The following is a 23,518-nucleotide window of genomic DNA, read 5'->3' as shown; positions in this document are numbered from 1 at the left end:
AGAATTTGAACCCAGGAAGTCTGGGAGGAAGGGGGTCAATTAGGATAACAGGCCTCTGCCCATGGAGAGCTTCTTCAGAGGCTGGTCATGAGCTGATGTTGCAGAATCCTGAGAGGGAAGGCCTCCTTAAATTTGTGCTTTAGACACCTCTCTCACCTCACTCTAGTACTGGCCTTGTGACTAGAATATGGTTGCCTAGAGAGAACTGCAGGACATGGGGCCAGGAATGGTTGCCGCAGCTCAGATAAAGGGTCTTACAACCTAGGAGCTATGGACTAAATGTTTGTGTCTCCCCAACATTCACATGTTGAAGTCTAATCCCAAATGCAATGGTTTTAGGAAGTGGAACATTTGGGAGATGATGAGGTCTTGAGGGTGGAGCCCTGAAGAATGGGATTAGTGTCCTTATACAAGAGACCCCAGAGAGCTCCCTCACCCCTTGTGCCATGTGAAGACACAGTGAGAAGATGGCTGTCTATGAACCAGGAAGCAGGCTCTCACCAGATGCTAAACATGTTGGTGTCTTGATCCTCGACTTCCCAGCCTCCAGAACTCAATTTCTTGTTTATAAGACACACAGCCTATGGTATTTCTGTTATAGTGACCCAAATGGACTAAGACATAAGACTACAGGCAGTGATGGTCCAGCAAGTGTTTTTAAGCAGAGGCATGGCATGACTCAAGGACTCGAAGAAAGATTACTCCAGCAGCAGAGTGGAAGGTGGATGGAAGGAATGAGACTTAGAGGTGAGAAGACAGGTCACTAGGGAGCCCAGGTAAGAGCATGAGAGCAGGGACAGCCTGGATGGGAAGAGAGAAGAAAGGTGGGAGAGGGTTCAAAGATACTGATAATAATAAAAATAATCACATCTGTTGAGTAATTGCTGTGGGTAAGGCTTTGTGCTTGGAGTTTTACATACGTTTTCTCTTTTAATCCTCAAATCAACCCTATTTGGTTGGTACTCCTATTATTCCCATTTTAGAGATGAGGAAACTGAGGCTTAGTGAGGGAAAAGTCATTGGAAGGACCTTCTTTGAAGTTGTGAACATAGGTAGACGCAGTCTTGTGATACACAGAATCCAAATGAAGTATCATTTAAGTATAGTAAGTAAGTACAATAAAAATCTAAAATAATGTGAGTTTTGATATAATGCAGTTGGCAAATGGGGTCTTGTACTCACCCAGCCCCTGTCTTCACACAGCGAGGGCTAATATTCTCATTGGGCCATGGATGCAAAGGCACCTAGTGTTGGGAAGCAGAGTGGAGGCAGGTTGGCCCCAGCATCTCCAGTTTCTCAGTGTCCTTGTACCAGGCCAGCAAAGGGTGCAAATGACTGGAAAGTCTGGAACCCCTGCTACTGTCCTGGAAATCCAGCCAGTCACAGGCTCCTATTTACTGGGCATTGCCTTCAGGTAGCACCAAACTCCAGCCTGGGCTGCAATTTGGATCCTGCAGCCATAGTCCCAAATTTAGTTGCATAGATTCACCATGAGCCCCAAACCAGCCCTTTAATAACTTTGCAATTAAGATGACCCTGCATTTTACACAACTGCATTTTTTTTGGACTTTATTTTTAATGTTATGTGGGGTTCTAATATGTACTATTCCTAAAGATTGGAAGAATATGAAAAGAGTATAGAATTTTGGCAAGTTCAAAGCTCTTTACACCTAAATGGAAAGAGAGTTAAATATCTTAAGAGCAAAAAGAAATGCAAAGGAAAAATCAAGTTCTGTAGCTGCAGGAAGGGGAAAAATTAGGTAATATCACAGTGTGCAAATTGAATCTAGGGGACAAGGGCATGAGACCAGCCTTTTAGAGGGCATCAGCAAAGTAAATAAAGGGACCATCAGCTAAAGTCTCAGTGATATCTGGTCATTAAGCAACAGTCCTTGGTTGAGAAGGTGGCCCAGGGAATAGCTGGGATTGAGATGATTGTTTCCTTTGTAGTTATGAATCTTTCAATCCTGGAAAGATAAGGAATTCAGAATAGACATGCTCAAGATATCAGTTAATACTTTTTGTTTAAGCATATGTATTGTTTAAGAAATCCAGTTTATTAAAGTAATAGTTAACTTTGTGGTTCTGATTTGAACTGTGTTAATTGAGTAATTGATTTACACTTTGATTTTAGTTGGAAATCTTAAGTATATATGAAGTATTGAATATTTTAAAACAACTTAAGAATTACCATATTTAAAACTTTAGTTATTAGATTTATAAGCTCTCTTTAAGTATTTGGGGAGGCTTATTTGTTGATTAAAATACTTTAGAAGGAAATTAAATATATGACATTCAATAGTGAGGTTTGAAGTCCTTAAGGGAATCAATTTATACATTTGTAAAATGAGTCAAATATTATCAATAGCCCCTAAAAAGGGTTATTAAAAGTTTCCTGACTTGTAAATGGAACAATATGTTTGTAAGCTGAACTGGCCTTAAGGCTGACGGGTTTTTAATTTGTCTGCTTGGTTTTTTTTTTAGTAAATTGAATATGAATTCTTTTTTTTTTTTAAAGTATTTGTTTATTTGGCTGGGCCAGGTCTTAGTTGCGGCACACAGCATCTTCGTTGCCGCGTGCGGGATCTTTAGTTGCAGCACGGGGGATCTAGTTCCCTGATCAGGAATCGAACCCAGGCCCCCTGCATTGGGAGAGCGAACTCTTAACCACTGGACCACCAGGGAAGTCCCTGAATACGAATTCTTAAAAGCAGTATAACCTATGAATGATTTTTTAAAGCACTAAAACCACCTTCTGGGAAATAAATGATAGTGGGGGAATCTTATTGACTGGAAGGTAGTTTGCTAAGGTCACAGGGCTAGCAAGCAGCAGAGGCAGGATTCAGATCAAAAAGCTTCACACACACCCCACTGCACCCAATCCCTCCTGAGGCCAAATCATTCACATAACTTTATTTTTCTATTGATGTGACTTTCCCACTGGCCTGTGAGCAACATGCTTGCAGAAACTTCTTTTCATCTTTGAATCACCAGTCTCAGCACAGTGCCTTTGCAGCTCCCAGCAGGAGCTCATATGTGTGTTGAATAATTGAGTGAGGAGAACCTAGTGAGAATAGCATCCCGGAGCACCCTCAAGGGACGGTTTCAAGCAGGGAGTGTTCCAACGTCAAATTCCACCAAGTGGTCATAGAAGATAAGGACCAAAGGGTTATAGGATGTGACTGATGGGAGACCATTGGTGACGTTCTTAAAAGCAACATAGATTCTCTTCAAGTCTTGTCGGGGCACCTAGCCTCCACACACTGAAGGCCAGGGAGATACTTATCAAAGTCCGAGAAGTAAGGGAGCCTTACTTCTGCCTAGATTGTGACTAGCGACAGGAGACACTAGTCACAATCACCTTCTCATGGAGATGTCAGAGGAGTCTGCATAGCCTAGCAAAGCCATCAGGACTCCTTGGTGTGGAGAAGTGGGGAGGGGAGCTCCATACCTGCCCCTCTCTCTGGCCCCTCTCTCTCCATCCACCCATGGACCAGGACTTTTCACACAACTCCCTCAACCGTACCACTAACAGGGCAAGATAGTAAAATGATATCTGGTGGTCCTTCATGGTTGGAGGTAGAGGTGGTCCCAAAAGTCTTGTCCCCTGGATCCTTCCAGCCTTGTTTCTGTGCTAAATAAGCTACAGCCAAGCCTGTGCCTGTCACATTTTTGTCCTTGGGCCATTCTGGGCTCGTTCTTCTCTGCCTGTTGACTCCGTGTCTGCTCATGGACTTACCAAGCATGTAGGAACTAAGTCCTTACTGTATGCTGATACTGAGCTAGTCACTGGGAACTGAAAAGTGAAAAAAGTAGGCCCTACCCTCAAAGGGCTGAGAGACTACTAGGAAGAGTATGCAAGTAAGCAGATGTTTATGGTACAGCAGGATGGGTGTTACCGTAGAGGCGAGTAGGGGGAAACTGAGAGGCCCAGAAGAGGGCAACTGTTCTAGTGTGGCGTTTCAGGCAAAGCCTTTCTCAAGGCGGTGATGACTTTAGTCGGGGAATGGGAGGATATTAGAGGGAGGCAGGTGAGCCAGGTGACAGGGACTAGGGTAGTCCAGTAAGCCGAATTGCAGGAGTCAATTTACAATGGTGAGAAATCATAAGGTATGTGGGGGGGAGTCCAAGATGTGAGACTCGGTGACAACATGAGGCCAAGCTCATGTTGGGAAGCCAGCGGATCCTGAAGGCTTTCATCTGTCAGGACTGTGACCCTGGACTTTACCTTGTAGGGGATGGGGGACCTTAGAAGGGTTTAAAGCAAGGCTGCGACGTCGTCAGCTTTGGCTTTTAAATAGCTCACTCTGCTGCCTCTCACACTTCTTTCTTTCATATCCCCTTTTTTTCATATCATGTGACTCAAAAGCTACATGTGATTAAAGCGGTGAACTCTAAAAATGGGAAATGTTTGTGGGCTGATATTTACATGCACACAGCCTATCAGCTGTCATGAGGCAGGCCAGTCCGCTGCATATTATGGGTCTTTCTCTACTGTGGTCCTTGCTCCTCCATGGTCTTCTCACTGGTAAGTGTGTCCTTGCCACTGCCTCCCAGGAACCTCTACCTGCCTGCATGTTGGGTTTCTCCAGCAATGGGTCATTTTCACTGAAGATGCCACCTCGCTGGGAGCCAGACTCTGTGTGTGTGTGTGTGTGTGTGTGTGTGTGTGTGTGTGTGAGGTGTGTGTGTGTATGAGGGGTGCGTGTGCTCTCATCTCAGACCATGCAAACCCAGATTGTGTCCTGTCACTTTCACACTTCTTCTGCTAGTGAGTCACAAGGACCCTGGACGTCCCCAGACAGACCGATGGTGGAGGCATGAGACAGGAGATCTGCCACAGCCAGTTCCAGGACCTCATTTGCATCTTGCCATTTCAAGCATGATCCTCTTATGTCTCTCTCCCCCAAGCCTCTGAGAGTCACCTTTATTGTGAATTGGGCTTTCCTGTCGCATAAATGACTTCAGTAGGGGATCTCAAACCCGGCACCTCGTGGCTGTTCCTGTCCCTCTGGGTTCTTACTGCTCACTCCCATGCCCCCAAGGACCTGAGTGGTGGCAGGAAACAGACTTGAGAACCGGAGGCCAGAGGAACAGAGCTCTTAAGAAACCCCTGGTGAGGGGCCAGGTTCTGCTCTTAGTCTCCAGAGTTTCAGTCTTTCGCTTTCATCCTCATTTAGGAGGAAACCAGCTTGCACTGGTTATCAGGGTCACCTGTCTTCAGGGTGGCCGCCACCCCAGCCTTTAGGGTGTCCCCTAAGCCTGCTGTAGAATCCTTTAAATGTGTTTAAAACTTGGCAGTTTATAAAGAACTTTTACTCAAATTTAAAATAGCCTGATCCCAGGCTTCCCTGGTGGTGTAGTGGTAAAGAATCCACCTGCCAATGCAGGGGACACAGGTTCGAGTCCCGATCCAGGAAGATCCCACATGCCGCAGGGCAACTAAGCCCGTGCGCCACAACTACTGAAGCCCGCGCACCTAGAGCCCATGCTCCGCAACAAAAGGAGCCACCACAGTGAGAAGCCCGCGCACCGCAACGAAGAGTAGCCCCCGCTCACCACAACTAGAGAAAGCCCGTGCGCAGCAACAAAGACTCAACACAGCCAAATATAAATAAATAAAACAAATAAATTAAATAAATAAATAAATAAATAAAATAATCTGATCCCTACAACAATCTTGTGATATAGATAAGGCAGATAGTATTAAGCATATTTTACAGACGATGGACTGAGAGATTAGGTGACATCTTCTGGCACACAGCTGGTGATCTGTGAGAACGGAAGTCAGCACTGCCCAGCTGTGGGAATGCAGCAGCAGCAAGGAAACTCAGAGAACCACAATGTCCCCAGCCAAAGTCACAGAATTGAAACTCAGAGGCCGGATTCCTGGAAGCTTCCCCTTGCCTCCACTTTCATATCCCTCCACGAAGCAAGCACATCTGTGAGCTTCCCTTCCTCTGTGGCGTCCAGGCCAGGCCCTTGGAGGTCACTGTTGACAGGGGCATCCCTAGGGCACGTGGCAAAAGAATGGGTGAGACAGGTCTTGCCTTAAGAAATGTTCATATTTCTTCGGTTCAATTCCCGAAACATTTGTTGAGGCCTCTTGTGTGCTGGTCCTGTGCTGTGTGTGTGTGGTGGGGAAAGGGGTCAGTGGCACACGGGGAGGATTTAGGTGTGGTGGAATTCTGCTGCTGGCAGCACAGTGTAGTCCACAGAGCATAAGCTTCGGGGTCAGGTGAACTTGGGTTTCATGTGACCTCTATTGCTTCCTAGCTGGTGACTCTGGGAAAGTAATTTTCTTAACCTCTTTGAGTCTCATGGTCTTCATCTGTGAAGTGGGAATAAGAATATGGACCTTACTAGTTTGTTGGGAAAGTTAAATAAAATAATGTGCTTAATGTACTCAGCAGTGTCTGGCACTGGGGTTTCATGTACTGATCTGATCCCTTTGTGTCTATTTCCCTCATTGAATCCACAAACAGGATACACACATCCCACTGCACCTAACCATGTGGCTAAACCCTCAGCCTTACTTTACTTTATTGCTCAGATACTAATTCCCTTCTACCTTCTCTTGTCCTTGGGGAGCTCATGAACTATGGGGAAAGATAAACAACCCAGCTAGTTGTATGAGGCAGAATGAAGTAAAAACTTGAAACAAAACAAGCCAACAAAAGCACAGGCTGAAGGAAACTAGGAGGAAGGCATGGCCAGACCGGAAGTATGGAGCTCAGCTAAGGCTCCAGAAAGGAAGCAGCACTTGAACTAGGCTTAACGAGTTACTGCACTCAAGGGTGCAAGGGTGAGCATAGCTGCTTGGTCAAGGTGGAATTCCTCCAGGCCAGACTTTAGGTCCTGGGCCAACTTGGGATGAGTGCCAGCACTGCCTTGGCATGCTTCCAGACTATTTGCACAATCCTCCAAGTGGAGCCAGAATAGCTCCACGGAAGAAATGAACACCGGGCCGTCCAGTGGACTCTGTGGTGGCCACACAGGATGCTGTACGTCCCCCCGTGTGGAATCCCCACTCCCACAAGACAGCCACCACTCTCTTACCCCTCGTCACCGCAGCTGCTATCACAGGACTTCTCAGTTCAACTTTCAGCAGAGAAACCTCACCACCAGGCCTAGGAATCAGTGATGCAGCCAGTGCTTCTGGATTCCAGTTTGAATCAGGACCTGCATCCCTCCCTGGGCCAGGCAGCCTTTTCTCTTTAAATAACTATGCAGCAGACCTGAGTCAGTTTCAGACTTTCTGCCTCCTGGGACTGTGTATCGGTGTTGCAAAAATAGAGGTGGGTCGCACTACTTAGGAGTGTTTTTTTTACATTTCTCTGCAAGAGCACTGACTAGTTTTGGTAAGGAGGCAAACAAGATGCGGTCGCCAACTTATTTCAGTGACGTTAAGTATCTTTAATAATACCATAGTGAGGCATTTACTTGCATTATCTCATTTAACACTCACAAAATCCTGGAAGATGGCACTCCCTGTTTCACAGGTGAGAAAACCAGGACTCAGAGAGGTTAAGTAACCTGCCAAAGATCACACAGCTAGCACCTGGTAGAGCAAGGGCTTGAACTTGGACAGTCTGACTAGTGCCCTGGTGTTACACTCTTCTCTCAAGGGCAGTATAGGCTAGTATCCAAATGACTGTCCCACTGACCACGCTTAACCTGGCTTGGCTAGCACAGCACCAGCCCTCCTGCTCTAGAAAGATATGTTCCCAGATTCCTGGCTGGGCCTCAGAGGAGCTGGCTTTTGTTTCAGAAGTGGCCAAATAAGCAATTATGGGGGATGCTGGAAAGCGGTTCCTGCTGTGGATGGAGCTGGGCTAAGTGAGTTCTGGTCCTATTCCCTGAATCGGCAAGAGAGTGACTCAGAGAAACAGCAGAGATCACCGCCCCCATAGGCCCCTCCCAAGAATTTTGCTTACTCTCCATCACACTTAGTACCTGCAACCCTTAGGACAGCCTTCATTGATTATTTCCTCATATGTTAATTAATGTAAATGCTGAAGGAGACCACTTTGGTGTGGAGGAGTGACCAAGTTCTGTTCTAGTTCTATGCCTAACTAGCTATGTAGTCTCGAGCAAGGCACCTAAATTCTGTGGGTCTCTGTTTTCTCACCTATAAAATAGGAATAATAATCATGGCCCTGACTCTCTCTCTCAGGCCTGTTGTGAGCCTCCAATGTAATAGGCTGCCTCTGAAGCCTCTGTTCTGTGTTTGCAGAACCAGGGGCTTCCAGAGAGGACCCAGCCCCCATGGTGGTGACAGGGACCCTAGGGGGGTCTGTCATTTTGCCCCTGCAGCTGCAGGATGGACAGCAGGTGGAGAGCATCTCCTGGATGTGTCGTTCGGTCCCCGGGGCAATAGCCACGGTAACCTTGGTAGAACCCAGAGGGCCAGACACCTTTTACCAGGCAGAAAGGCAGTACTGGGGTCGTTTGAGTGTGCTGGGCCCAGGCTGCTCCCTGCAGATCAGCCACCTGAGCTGGGAGGATGCAGGGTCCTACCGAGCCCATGTTAATCTGTGGAGTTCCTGCATCACCCATGCCTGGGAGTACAGCCTGCACGTCTGTGGTGAGTGTCTGGGGAACGGCAACAGGTGGGTGTGTGTGGTGACTGTCTTTCAGTCATTTTTTTTTTTTTTAATAAATTTATTTATTTTATTTATTTATTTTTGGCTGCTTTGGGTCTTCATTGCTGTGCACGGGCTTTCTCTAGTTGTGGTGAGCGGGCGTACTCTTTGTTGCGGTGCGTCGGCTTATTGCGGTGGCTTAGGCTCTAGGCACTTGGGCTTCAGTAGTTGTGGCACGCAGGCTTCAGTAGTTGTGGCTCGTGGGCTCTAGAGCGCAGGCTCAGTAGTTGTGGTGCACGGGCTTAGTTGCTCCATGGCATGTGGGATCTTCCCGGACCAGGGCTCGAACCTGTGTCCCCTGCATTGGCAGGTGGATTCTTAACCACTGCGCCACCAGGGAAGTCCCTTTCAGTCATTTTTATAGCCTTTGCCACTTCCCTTTTGGTTACATTTATAATTTTCTTTCTAATTACAAGGCTAACACGTGCTCACTGGGGGAAAACATGGAAAGTAGAGTTACCTGGGAGAATATCCTGAAAAGTCTTGGGGCCCAGGACGTGTCCCAGACCAGTTGCAGCAGAACCCCTGAGTCTGGGCAGAGAATGGTATTTCAGGCCCTGAGAACTGGCTTCTGCCACAACCTACTTGTGTGGCCTTGAGCTTTCTCCTTGCTAAGATAGGAACACTACCTTCTGTGAGAATAAAATTCATGGGAAAGAGCTTTGTAAAGCTCTGTACAGATGTACGAGAACACTATTATCATATTCATTAAGGAAATTTAAATGATTGTTTTAGCAGGGGAAACTACAAAGGGGACAAGGAGTCGGGGGGTGCCAGGCATACGCAGCAGCAAGATCGGCCAGTGAAGACACAGTCAGGTACTTTTAGATTCAAACAGCTTATTACTTATATAGGTAGTGAGAGGGAGAGGGGCCAAAGGTCCCAGATCCCTGGGTCCTCATTCCACACCCCAGAAATGATGACACTGAGAAAAAAGGGACCGGATGAACATAATGGGGGTTGCTGAGAAACAAATTCTAGACTGCAGAGAAGAGGTTTTGTAGTCAGCAGCTCTGTTCTGCGGGGGTGGAGCAGGAAGCCCCGAACCTCATGACAAACTGCTCATGACAGCCTCCCAGGAGGGACCGGTGGGAGGCCCGTGGGAGATGGCTTCAAGGTAATGCCTCACAGGCCACCCTCCTGTCATGTTCTGGGACGACCACAAGGCCTTTTGCAAGACTCGGATTAGCTGTGATTCTAGTCTTTGCTTGAAGAACAAGGATGCCATGGATGGCAAGTTCACCAGGCAAGGTCACCATGATGCCATGGCAGAGCTGTTCCTCTACAGTGGGTAGCAGGAAAGGTACCAGTGATGAGTGAGGATGAACACAGGAAGCTAAGTGATGGAGAGAAAGTGGAGAACCTTCTCAGACATTTTCCTGGGTTATGTGACAGGAAATATTCCTATTAGATGAAGGCATTTTTTTTTTTTTTTAAGTCAGGGATGATGGAATTGCCGCGGTCAGGTTCACATGGCTGGGGAGAAAGCATTTCTGCCATAAATTGGCCTGGAATGGCTGAGGCCCATTCCTCAGACGGGGCAAAGGGACACTGGGTGAGGGGCTGCTGGGACCTGGGGTAGGACTGTTCACCCCAGGGGTGGTGGGAGAGCCCCCTCACTATGCTGATGGTCATTCTGGCAGGATGAGCTCAGTGTGGATTCTGGGCAGGATATAAAGCTGTGCTAACCAATCAGAGGTGGGGTCTTCCAGAGAGGGCTCCTGGGACAAGAGTGATGATAAGGGGCCAGGCTTTCATCCTTCACAGGGTATTTCCCAAGTCACTGGCGGTTCGTGACTGCCTTGTTAACAGGCAGGAAAGGGGTTTGGATTTCTAGGCTAAGGAGACTGAGTCTCAGAGAGAAAAAATGACATACCCGTGACAGAGAGCTAGAAGGATGCAGAGGGCTGGGAATAGAACTCAGGTACCCCAATGCCACACCCTGGGTTTCTCATATGTCCCTGTATTTATCTTCCTGAGCTTGAGAGGACACTGAGGAGACAAGGGCCTGCAGGAGGAGTCACAGGGGAAGGGTTTGGATCCCAGGGCCTGGTCTATGGAAGACACACTGGAGTGAGGCAGCAGAAAGTTACCCAGCAATGGACATCTCCAGCTTGCCTTCTCCTGGGGGACATTCTGGGCTGTGTTGTCCTATTTTGCACGGTTGAGTTGCCCCTGGGGCTACTGTTAGGTGGACCCCAGGGCAGAGGCCCAATAGCAGAGCAGTCTTCTCCCAAGCCTTGTGACTTTGTTGCCTGTCCTGATTGTCTGTTGTCTGCAACTGCTCTTGCGGCTGCCCTCAAACCCTCCTGATTCTGGCCTGGGGAGGCAGGTGGGCAAATAACGAGACTATGGGTACCTTAAGGAGAGCATCCTGGTGCCTGGTCCTGGGGTAAGAAGCGATGGAGTGGAGGCGGAAGGGAATGCAAGGACGTAGGAGAAACCTCAAAGGTATAGGGCCACATCCTCTGGGAGCCTCGTTCAGCATCTGGAAGCTCAGTGTATACTGCAGAGCCCCCTACTGGGGAAAGATGTAATTACAACACGGTTCCTTGCTTGCCCGTACAGACAGCTTTCATCTACTCAGTGCAGGGTGGGAATTCAGCTTTGAGGTCAGATCCACTGGATTTGGGATCGATGAGACTCTGGGTAAGTAACTTAAATAGAGTAGATATAACACCTTCCTTAGCTACTTCATAAGATTGTTCTGGGAATCTGAGGAGATATTAAGTGACATGCCTTATAAAGCCCAAAGCTTGAGAATAGACGTGGCCAGCTTCTGCCTCTGTTGTTCCTTATGTGTATTCAGGGTGGTGCAGGGTCTTGGCAGCCATGCCTCCTGCTTCTGCCCTGTGAAGGGGAGGCCCAGAGCAGTTTTCCAGTCCTCTGTTGGTTCTTCTTTGCACACACAGAGCAGCTGGCCCGGCCCCGTGTCACAATGAGCTCCAGGATGAGTGGGAATGGACACTACCTCATCATACTAACATACATGGCAGAAAGCAGAGGAGGCACTGTGACCTACAGCTGGACAGCCCTGGGGCCCCGGACTGTTGTGTCCCACGGAGAGTCTGTCCTCAGTGTCTCCTTGAGACCTGGGAACGGTGCTCTGAACTTTACCTGAGTGGTCAAGAACCCAGTCAGTAACAGCAGTTTCCTCCCTGTCTTGGTGCCGCCCTCATGCACAGGTACCTGAAACCCAAGCACACACCCTGCTCAGCAGCTCTGGAGTGGACGGAAGCTGGAGGAAGGAGTCTTGTCCCCTTCAGGCCCCAAGGAGAGGGGCGAACACCCTTGAGAGAGTGGGTGGGCCAGGGTTGGTCCGTGTGGTCAGGGGGGAGGGAGGAGACCCGTTGGAGCTGATGGGGAGGCTGGAGGGGTCTGGGCAGGAGGGGCTGGATGGGACCTGTGGCTGCCCCAAGTGGGCAGGGGGGCCCTGACGCTGAAGCTGTGGTTTTCTCTCTCCATCTTCAGGACCAGGAATCCTGGGAGGGGAATCAGTAGGGGAGATAGTGGTCAGCACCCTTGGGAAGTCGGCCACTCTGCCCCTGGAGGTCCCGGTGGGGCAGGAGGTTGAAAAGGTTACCTGGAGCTCTCCAGGGCTTGTGGCTATTTTGCAACCAGGACCGGCAGGCAAACCAGTCCTGGTTGCTGGGACTCAGGGACCCAAGAGCAGGAGAGTGAATGTCCTCCGCCACGACTACTCTTTTCAGATCAGCTCCCTGAGGCTGCAGGACTCTGGCTCCTATAGAGCCTGGATAACTCTGCAGAGTCCCCTGATCAACATGACCAAGGATTTCACCCTGCGCGTCTATGGTGGTGGTGGGGGTGGTAGAGGGCCTACGTTTGAACTCTGACCTTTCTTCTCCTCTGCTTGGCCAGGCCAGAGCCTTCTCATAGCTTGAACTATCCCTTCTTGGCACAGACAGTCTTCAAGAGCCCAATATCACGGCCAGCTCTCAGATCATGAAGGATGGGACCTGCTTCATCACCCTGGCTTGCTGGATGGACCAGGCTGGAGAGGATGTTAAGTAGAGCTGGGATCCCCAAGGCCAGGGGGCAGTTGTGTCTCACGGGGGGACCACTCTCAGCGTGTCCTCGAGCTCTGGGGTCAGTGACAGGTATCGCTGTACTGCCAAGAACCCCATCAGCCAGAGCTCCAGCTCCATCCCTGTCAGGCCCCTCAGCTCAGGTAACTGCTTCCTTCTGAGAACCTTTCACTGCAGACTCGGTCCACATTCACAGCGTCCCTGCCTGCCTTCCTCAGGGTTCTAGGAGTGGTTAAAGAAAAATAGGGCAGGATTAGTTTGCAGGAGGGAGCGTCTCTGGGGTGGCAGGAGATGAGGGTTCTGGCACTACCATCCCTCTCTGCCCACCTTCTGTCGGCCCCAGACCCCCATGTCTGGACTTGCAGCAGACTCAGCTGGGTATTGGCTCATTCCCGGGACTCCCTGAGGGAAGGTTCTTCCCCCATCCCCACTCAGTCCTGCAGAGTCCAGCGAGGAGGGGTCCCAGACCTCCTTGCCTGTGTCCTAAGAGAAGCCTCAGCCCCTACCCCTGCCTAGAGCTGCTCCGAGAGGGTAATAGGGCTGTGTGCTCCTCCGGTGGGCAAGGGTGGCCTCTCCTGGTTTCCACAGGCCATGACAGGAAACCCCTTGGTCCAAACACATCTGTTCCTCTCCTTTTCTCCACTGACCTCTTAAACAGTTGTCTCTGCTCCCTGTCTCTGGTTCCTCACCAGCCATTCACTCGTCAACCCCTTGTGGCTGGTTTGCCCCAGTAGCATCCTGATAGCTAAGCTCAGGGGCTACTCCTCAATTCTGTTACCCTCGACCTGCTCTCCTCAGCCACGTGGGCTGCTCTCTCCTGGACCTCTTCTCTCGGGTCACAGTCCTTCCCAGGACCGATGTTGCCCCATGCACATGCCTCTCCCCACACCCCTTGTTTTCTTCCTGTTGCCAAAGGCAGAAAGCTGGTTTTTTAGAGCCCTCGTCTTCCTCACGCTACCAACCATTGCTCACACCTTCCTCACTTCACGTATTCCTCACCTGGTCTCCTAACTCCCCTCCCCTCCCAATCATCCTCCTGACTGTGCTGCTAGGGCGTTAATTCTACATGAAAGCAATGCTTGTGTTTCTTTTCACTTAAAACCCTATGATGTCTGCCCACTATCTAAGGTATAAATATTTTGGCACCTCTTTCTTCATTAAGCAGCATGCATTTACAGAGCATTTTTAAGGCACCCTGTGTTGTTCTAGTCATTGAAGATATAGTGAAGAAGAAGTCTGGATATATTCCCACCCCTTGGGGAACTCACCGTTACAATCATCACGATCTGCAGCTAACCCTAGTAAATGACTTTAGGAGAGCCCTGAGCATGCTGTATAATGGCCTTTGTGCATGTGTCTGTCTTCTCCATTGAACCATGACAAAGCCCATGCTTACCCTTCTCTGCATCTCCAATACACAGCATGTAATAGGTGTTTGAAGTGTGAACCTGACAAGATTTTAAGGGGTAGCCTATGCTGGGTGTAATGGGACACAAGGAAACAGGATAATTGGCTTCAGACATTAACATTCTCCCTCCCTCTCTATGGGGCCTGGAGGACATTTCAGCTTCATCCCCAGATCCAGCTTCCTCAAGGGGTCTCCAGCCCACTCACACCTCTGACTTTTCTTCCTGGAATACTCCTTCCCCTGTTTCCCTGTCTTCCCATTTCTTTTCTTCTCTTCCTTTTACCCAATTCCTAACCTGTGATCATTGTTTATTCAGGTTCCTTCCTACTCTGCTACTTGAGGAAAGAGTTTCTTCTCTTTTTGATCCTGGGAGCTTTGCAGATTAAATAGATTTCACCTTGACATGCGGAGAAGCCAAGAGGAAGAATGTGAGAAGAGGGTCATCCTGTGAGACACAGAGATAAGGAAGTCTACACAGAGAGAGAGTGTGACCTGATACCAGCATCTCCTGGTGTGAGTGAGAGAGAGACATTGATTCTGATTAAGTGTAAAACTGATTTCTTTTGCAAACCGAGTTCAAAACAAACAAGAAACTGCTACATATCTTCAGCTTAAAATAATCTGTTTATGTTTTGTTTAACTGTGTTTTAAAGTGTTCAGAAAGAAAAGAGGGCTTATTCACATAAGAAAACTTGAATGGTTTGAAACATAGTTAATATATAATGATAATACATAATTAACAAAACTATTAAATTTTGTACATATACATTATTTTTTTGTTAAAATTTAAGTAAATGGGCTCAGAGGGCCCAGATTCAACTTAAATTTCGTCTCCTTGGAGCAGCCTTTGACCACCTTATTGAAGCGGATCTTACTTCTTATTCATAGTCATTGTACCCGGTTCAGTTTTGTCAAATTATCACAATTTGTAAATATATATTTGTTTGTTAGTTGTCGTGGTCTGAACGCGGGTTGGAAAATAATTTCTAGACACAAGGCAGAATGTAAAGAAGATAGAATTTATTGGAGGGAAGGGTCACTGCCAGAACAGCGTGTCGACTTCCTAGTAGTCTGGGACAGTCAAGCCCGAACATGTGCTATTGCTCCGTTTTTATAGCCAGAAAACAAAGGAATGGTCCAAGGTGAAAATTTCATTTACTGACTGATCGAGGCACATATACCTTCCTTCTATAGGGTGGGAATGGGACAGGACATATGCCTTTCCTTATTTGGGACAGGTCCTGTTGCCCAGGTGGGCATCGCCCAGGTGGGCTCAGGAATTTCGTAACCATTACAGCATGGTGGGCAGGGCAATTAAGAGTCCAGTAGGGGGTATAACGCTGACACTTTTTCAGGCAGCGTCGTCCTTTATCCTTGAAGCATCATTGTCCTTGGAGCACCACATTAGTTTACTTGTTTATTGTCTGTCTCCCCCACAAGACATTCAGCCCATGAGGACAAGAACTGTATCTATTTTGTTTACAACTCTAAACCTAAAGGGTAATAGAGTTATTGGCTTGTGGTAGATATTTCAATATTTTTTAAATGCATGAATAACTAGATGGATTAGAGCCGAGAACATTCTTTTTAAGATTTGAAGACTATCAGGAAGTTTCATAAAAATCTGGGACCTATACCATTGTGTGTGTGTGTTTTTCTTTCTGCTTTTGATAAAGGAAGAAGAAAATGGGATCTTTAGCCTAAAATTTCCTTGAATGCTCAACAGCTAGCAAAAGAAAGAAGTTAAAATAAGAAGAAAGTCTTTTCTAGGAGGTTCTGACAGCAAGCTGCTCTGAAGTGCTAAATAGGTTGATCTAGAGTTTGAACCATATATAAACAATGGAGCCAAAATCATAAGTTAGGTGTGAGAGAGACCTTGAACATCTTCTCTTTTTTCACTCTCAGCTGATTACCTTGGTTCCTATTTCACTTACAGTGAGGATTGACAAACTCCACCCATTACACACAAATCTTCTAGTCAAGTAGTTAGTGATTTATTCTGAAATATAAATGGGTTGCTGGAATCACAAGATATTTGAGGAAAACCTCAGTTGAGAAAGACAGTCTCCAAAAAAACAGAATCAATTAAAAAAAAAAAGGAACTTGGATGACAGATAATGCAGGGAGCAAGAGAAAATGAAATAAAAGCCCCTAAACATGTATTTAATATTCTTAGAAACATATGAGAAGACATTACATTTTTTTTTTAAAGATTTGATGAAAGTTCATAATAATGCAGTTGACAAGAAAATTAGTTATTTCTGAGATATACATTTTAAAGTAATAACTAGGATTATTACATATAACATTATACCAGAACATATAAGATTTTTAGAAATTTCATGTAATGTCTGAAACATTTATATTAACATATTTCCATACATATTTCCATACACATACAAATATAAGATTTTTAGAAATTTCATGTAATGTCTGAAACATTTATATTAACATATTTCCATACAAATAACCCAATGAAAGTTTAGTATTAGTTGTTTTGTTTGTTTTTTTATACTGCAGGTTCTTATTAGGCATCAATTTTATACACATCAGTGTATACATGTCAATCCCAATCGCCCAATTCAGCACACCACCATCCCCACCCCACCGCAGTTTTCCCCCCTTGGGGTCCATATGTCCATTCTCTACATCTGTGTCTCAACTTCTGCCCTGCAAACTGGCTCATCTGTACCATTTTTCTAGGTTCCACATACATGCATTAATATACGATATTTGTTTTTCTCTTTCTGACTTACTTCACTCTGTATGACAGCCTCTAGATCCATCCACGTCTCAACAAATGACTCAATTTCGTTCCTTTTTATGGCTGAGTAATATTCCATTGTATATATGTACCACAACTTCTTTATCCATTCGTCTGTTGATGGGCATTTAGGTTGCTTCCATGACCTGGCTATTGTAAATAGTGCTGCAATGAACATTCGGGTGCATGTGTCTTTTTGAATTACGGTTTTCTCTGGGTATATGCCCAGTAGTGGGATTACTGGGTCATATGGTAATTCTATTTTTAGCTTTTTAAGGAACCTCCATATTGTTCTCCATAGTGGCTGTATCAATTTACATTCCCACCAACAGTGCAAGAGGGTTCCCTTTTCTCCACACCCTCTCCAGCATTTGTTGTTTGTAGATTTTCTGATGATGCCCATTCTAACAGGAGTGAGGTGATACCTCATTGTAGTTTTGATTTGCATTTCTCTAATAATTAGTGATGTTGAGCATCTTTTCATGTGCTTCATGGCTGTCTGTATGTCTTCTTTGGAGAAATGTCTATTTAGGTCTTCTGCCCATTTTTTGATTGGGGTGTTTGTTTCTTTAATATTGAGCTGAATGAGCTGTTTATATATTTTGGAGATTAATCCTTTGTCCGTTGATTCATTTGCAAATATTTTCTCCCATTCTGAGGGTTGTCTTTTCGTCTTGTTTATGGTTTCCTTTGCTGTGCAAAAGCTTTTAAGTTTCATTAGGTCCCACTTGTTTATTTTTGTTTTTATTTCCATTACTCTAGGAGATGGATCAAAAAAGATCTTGCTGTGATTTATGTCAAAGAGTGTTCTTCCTATGTTTTCCTCTAAGAGTTTTATAGTGGCCAGTCTTATATTTAGGTCTCTAATCCATTTTGAGTTTATTTTTGTGTATGGTGTTAGGGAGTATTCTAATTTCATTCTTTTACATGTGGCTGTCCAGTTTTCCCAGCACCACTTATTGAAGAGGCTGTCTTTTCTCCATTGTATATCTTTGCCTCCTTTGTCATAGATTAGTTGACCATAGGTGCGTGGGTTAATCTCTGGGCTTTCTATCTTGTTCCATTGATCTATGTTTCTGTTTTTGTGCCAGTACCATACTGTCTTGATTACTGTAGCTTTGTAGTATAGTCTGAAGTCAGGGAGTCTGATTCCTCCAGCTCCATTGTTTTGCCTCAAGACTGCTTTGGCTATTCGGGGTCTTTTGTGTCTCCATACAAATTTTAAGATGATTTGTTCTAGCTCCGTAAAAAATGCCATTGGTAATTTGATAGGGATTGCATTGAATCTGTAGATTGCTTTGGGTAGTATACTCATTTTCAAAATGTTGATTCTTCCAATCCAAGAACATGGTATATCTCTCCATCTGTTGGTATCATCTTTAATTTCTTTCATCAGTGTCTTATAGTTTTCTGCATACAGGTCTTTTGTCTCCCTAGGTAGGTTTATTCCTAGGTATTTTATTCTTTTTGTTGCAATGGTAAATGGGAGTGTTTCCTTAATTTCTCTTTCTGATCTTTCATTGTTATTGTAGAGGAATGCAAGAGATTTCTGTGCATTAATTTTGTATCCTGCAACTTTACCATATTCATTGATTAGCTCTAGCAGTTTTCTGGTGGCAGTTTTAGGATTCTCTATGTATAGTATCATGTCATCCGCAAACAGTGACAGTTTTACTTCTTCTTTTCCAATTTGTATTCCTTTTATTTCTTTTTCTTCTCTGATTGCCGTGGCTAGGACTTCCAGAACTATGTTGAATAATAGTGGTGAGAGTGGACATCCTTGTCTCGTTCCTGATCTTAGAGGAAACGCTTTCAGTTTTTCACCATTGAGAATGATGTTTGCTGTGGGTTTGTCATATATGGCCTTTATTATGTTGAGGTAGGTTCCCTCTATGCCCACTTTCTGGAGAGTTTTTATCAGAAATGGGTGTTGAATTTTGTCAAAAGCTTTTTCTGCATCTATTGAGATGATCATGTGGTTTTTATTCTTCAATTTGTTAATATGGTGTATCACATTGATTGATTTGCGTATATTGAAGAATCCTTGCATCCCTGGGATAAGTCCCACTTGATCATGGTGTATGATCCTTTTAATGTGTTGTTGGATTCTGTTTGCTAGTATTTTGTTGAGGATTTTTGCATCTGTATTCATCAGTGATATTGGTCTGTAATTTTCTTTTTTTGTAGTGTCTTTGTCTGGTTTTGGTATCAGGGTGATGGTGGCCTCATAGAATGAGTTTGGGAGTGTTCCTTCCTCTGCAATTTTTTGGAAGAGTTTGAGAAGGATGGGTGTTAGCTCTTCTCTAAATGTTTGATAGAATTCACCTGTGAAGCCATCTGGTCCTGGACTTTTGTTTGTTGGAAGATTTTTAATCACAGTTTCAATTTCATAACTTGTGATTGGTCTGTTCATATTTTCTATTTCTTCCTGGTTCACTCTTGGAAGGTTATACCTTTCTAAGAATTTGTCCATTTCTTCCAGGTTGTCCATTTTATTGGCATAGAGTTGCTTGTAGTAGTCTCTTAGGATGCTTTGTATTTCTGCGGTGTCTGTTGTAACTTCTCCTTTTTCATTTCTGATTTTATTGATTTGAGTCCTCTCCTTCTCTTTCTTGATGAGTCTGGCTAATGGCTTATCAATTTTGTTTATCTTCTCAAAGAACCAACTTTTAGTTTTATTGATCTTTGCTATTGTTTTCTTTGTTTCTATTTCATTTATTTCTGCTCTGATCTTTATGATTTCTTTCCTTCTGCTAACTTTGGGTTTTGTTTGTTCTTCTTTCTCTAGTTTCTTTAGGTGTAAGGTTAGATTGTTTACTTGAGATTTTTCTTGTTTCTTTAGGTAGGCTTGTATAGCTATAAACTTCCGTCTTAGAACTGCTTTTGCTGCATCTCATAGGTTTTGGGTCGTCGTGTTTTCATTGTCATTTGTCTCTAGGTATTTTTTTATTTCCTCTTTGATTTCTTCAGTGATCTCTTGGTTATTTAGTAACGTATTGTTTAGCCTCCATGTGTTTGTCTTTTTTACGTTTTTTTCCCTGTAATTCATTTCTAATCTCATAGCGTTGTGGTCAGAAAAGATGCTTGATATGATTTCAATTTTCTTAAATTTACTGAGGCTTGATTTGTGACCCAAGATGTGATCTATCCTGGAGAATGTTCCGTGCGCACTTGAGAAGAACGTGTAATCTGCTGTTTTTGGATGGAATGTCCTACATATATTAATTAAATCTATCTGGTCTATTGTGTCATTTAAAGCTTCTGTTTCCTTATTCATTTTCATTTTGGATGATCTGTCCATTGGTGTAAGTGAGGTGTTAAAGTCCCCCACTATTACTGTGTTACTGTCGATTTCCTCTTTTATAGCTGTTAGCAGTTGCCTTATGTATTGAGGTGCTCCTATGTTGGGTGCATATATATTTATAATTGTTATATCTTCTTCTTGGATTGATCCCTGGATCATTATGTAGTGTCCTTCCTTGTCTCTTGTAACATTCTTTAGTTTAAAGTCTATTTTATCTGATATGAGTATAGCTACTCCAGCTTTCTTTTGATTTCCATTTGCATGGAATATCTTTTTCCATCCCCTCACTTTCAGTCTGTATGTGTCCTTAGGTCTAAAGTGGGTCTCTTGTAGACAGCATATATATGGGTCTTGTTTTTGTATCCATTCAGCCAGTCTATGTCTTTTGGTTGGGGCATTTAATCCATTCACGTTTAAGGAAATTATCGATATGTATGTTCCTATGACCATTTTCTTAATTGTTTTGGGTTTGTTTTTGTAGGTCCTTCTCTTGTGTTTCCCACTTAGAGAAGTTCCTTTAGCATTTGTTGTAGAGCTGGTTTGGTGGTGCTGAATTCTCTTAGCTGTTGCTTGTCTGTAGAGCTTTTGATTTCTCCATCGAATCTGAATGAGATCCTTGCTGGGTAGGGTAATCTTTGTTGTAGGTTCTTCCCTTTCATCACTTTAAGTATATCATGCCACTCCCTTCTGGCTTGTAGAATTTCTGCTGAGAAATCAGCTGTTAACCTTATGGGAGTTCCCTTGTATGTTATTTGTCGTTTTTCCCTTGCTGCTTTCAATAATTTTTCTTTGTCTTTAATTTTTGCCACTTTGATTACTATGTGTCTTGGCGTGTTTCTCCTTGGGTTTATTCTGTATGGGACTCTCTGTGCTTCCTGGACTTGGGTGGCTATTTCCTTTCCCATGTTAGGGAAGTTTTCGACTATAATCTCTTCAAATATTTTCTCTGGTCCTTTCTCTCTCTCTTCTCCTTCTGGGACCCCTATAATGCGAATGTTGTTGCGTTTAATGTTGTCCCAGAGGTCTCTTAGGCTGTCTTCATTTCTTTTCATTCTTTTTTCTTTAGTCTGTTCCGCAGCAGTGAACTCCACCATTCTGTCTTCCAGGTCACTTATCCGTTCTTCTGCCTCAGTTATTCTGCTATTGATTCCTTCTAGTGTAGTTTTCATTTCAGTTATTGTATTGGCCATCTCTGTTTGTTTGTTCTTTAATTCTTCTAGGTCTTTGTTAATCATTTCTTGCATCTTCTCAATCTTTGCCTCCATTCTTATTCCGAGGTCCTGGATCATCTTCACTATCATTATTCTGAATTCTTTTTCTGGAAGGTTGCCTATCTCCACTTCATTTAGTTGCTTTTCTGGGGTTTTTTCTTGTTCCTTCATCTGGTACATAGCCCTCTGCCTTTTCATCTTCTCTATCTTTCTGTAACTGTGGTTTTTGGTCCACAGGCTGCAGGATTGTAGTTTTTCTTGCTTCTGCTGTCTGCCCTCTGGTGGTTGAGGCTATCTAAGAGGCTTGATGGGAGGCTCTAAGACATTACATTTTTAAAAAGGAGTGGGGAGCTTCTCAAGATGGCAAAGGAGTAAGAGGTGGCACTCACCTTCTCCCCACAGATATATCAAAAATACATCTATATGTGGAACGACTCCCACAGAACCTCCATTGAAAGCTGGCAGAAGGCCTCAGACTTCCAAAAAGGCAAGAAAATCTCCACATAACCAGGTAGGGCAAAGGAAAAAAGAAAAGAAAAAGAGACAAAGGAATCGGGATGGGACCTGCACCTTTGGGAGGGAACTGTGAAGGAGGAAAAGTCTCCACTCACTAGGACGCCCCCTTACTGGCGGGGATTTGGGGGGAGCTTCAGAGCCTCAGAGGAGAGCACAGCAACAGGTGTGCGGAGGGCAAAGCAGAGAGACTCCTGCACAGAGGGTCAGTGCTGACCAGCACTACTCAGCCTGAGATGCTTTTCTGCTCGCCTGCTGGGGTGGGTGGTGGCGGAGTGCTGAGATTGGGCTTCAGAGGTCTGAGGTTGGCTGTGTGAAGACAGCCTGAGAGGGCTTAATGCACCACAACTGAGGGAGTCTGGGAAGAAACCTGGGCCTGCCAGAGAGGCAAGAGACCACTGTTGGGGGGTGCTCAAGGAGAGGAGCAGGCCTGCCATAGGAGCTTCTATCTCTGTGCACTCACAGGTGGCAGGGCACTGCCTACACAAGCTCCAGGGGCAGGCGTGAGCTGCGGCTGCTATCTTGGACCCCAGAGGCAGGTCTGCTGCTGCCCCTGGCACCAAGGGTCCTGTGAGCAAGAGCAGGCCACTGCCCACACCTTTCCGGGAGCCTGTGCAGCCTGCCACTGCTGAGGGCCCTGTGATCTGGGGCCAAATTCCCCAGGAGAGCGCACAGCACGCCTCAGGCTGTTGCAACTTCCTGCTGGCCTATGCCGCCACAAGGCAGTCCTCACACATCCCAACTGTGACTGCTGTATCCCTCCCTCTCCCTGGCCTGAGTGAGCAAGTGAGCTCTAATCAGCCGCTGCTTTTGCCCCCTCCTGCCTGGGCGGGGAACGGATGCCTGAGGGTGGCCCACATGGAGTGGTGGGGCCAAAACCAAAGCTGAGCCCCAGTGGCAGTGCAACCAAAGAGGAAGGGAAATCTCTCTGTGCAGCCTCAGGAGCTGCTGATTAAATGCCCACAATCAGCTTGGTAAACCTTGCATCTGTAGAATATCTGAATAGACAAGTGTTCCCACAATTAAGGCTGTGGACTTTGCAGGTAACTGTGGACTTTGGGGGCAAGGACACGCAGGAGTTGGGACAGTTCAGAGTCTGAGCTGGCCCCGAAGTGCCTACAGCAGGTCCAGAGAACTACCTAGAGGTTTTGGAGGACTTCAGGTGGAGGCAGGGATTCACTGGGGCTCACTGAGGGGGCAAGGACACTGACAGATGAAGCCCCAGGAAAATGTTATCATTTTTACAATTATTTTTGTTGTTTGGTTTTTTCTGTTGTTGTCCTTTTTCTTTTATTTTTTACATATTTTTTCTTTTATTTTTTATGCTTTTATTTTTAATATATTTAAAAATTTTTTTCTATTTTTACTTTACTTTTTTGTTATATTGTGTTTTTTCCTTGTTCTTGTTTTTTTTCTTTGCTTGGCTTTGATTTTATCTTTTTTAACCTATAGTTTCTATTTTTACTTTACTTTTATCTTTTGTGTTTTTTCCTTTTATTTTCTTATTTCTTTTATTTTGTTTTTATCTTTTTTTGGGATCATTTTTGTGTGTTTGTTTTATGCTTTTTTGACTTTTTTTAAACTTTACTTTCTGTTTTTGATTTGTTTTTTGTCTTTGTTAGTTTCG

At 45.1% G+C, this 23,518-nt stretch overlaps 1 pseudogene; it reads left to right on the top strand.

Annotated features, from left to right (window-relative positions):
• The first annotated feature begins 4,428 nt into the window (after nucleotides 1–4,428).
• On the top strand, nucleotides 4,429–14,489 carry LOC102998307 (T-lymphocyte surface antigen Ly-9-like; annotated as a pseudogene).
• Nucleotides 14,490–23,518: the final 9,029 nt, after the last annotated feature.

Source organism: Balaenoptera acutorostrata, chromosome 1, assembly GCF_949987535.1.
Source record: "Balaenoptera acutorostrata chromosome 1, mBalAcu1.1, whole genome shotgun sequence".
Taxonomy (NCBI): domain Eukaryota; kingdom Metazoa; phylum Chordata; class Mammalia; order Artiodactyla; family Balaenopteridae; genus Balaenoptera; species Balaenoptera acutorostrata.
The sequence above is the reverse complement of the archived record's forward strand: the minus strand, read 5'-3'. Positions and strand labels throughout refer to the sequence as shown.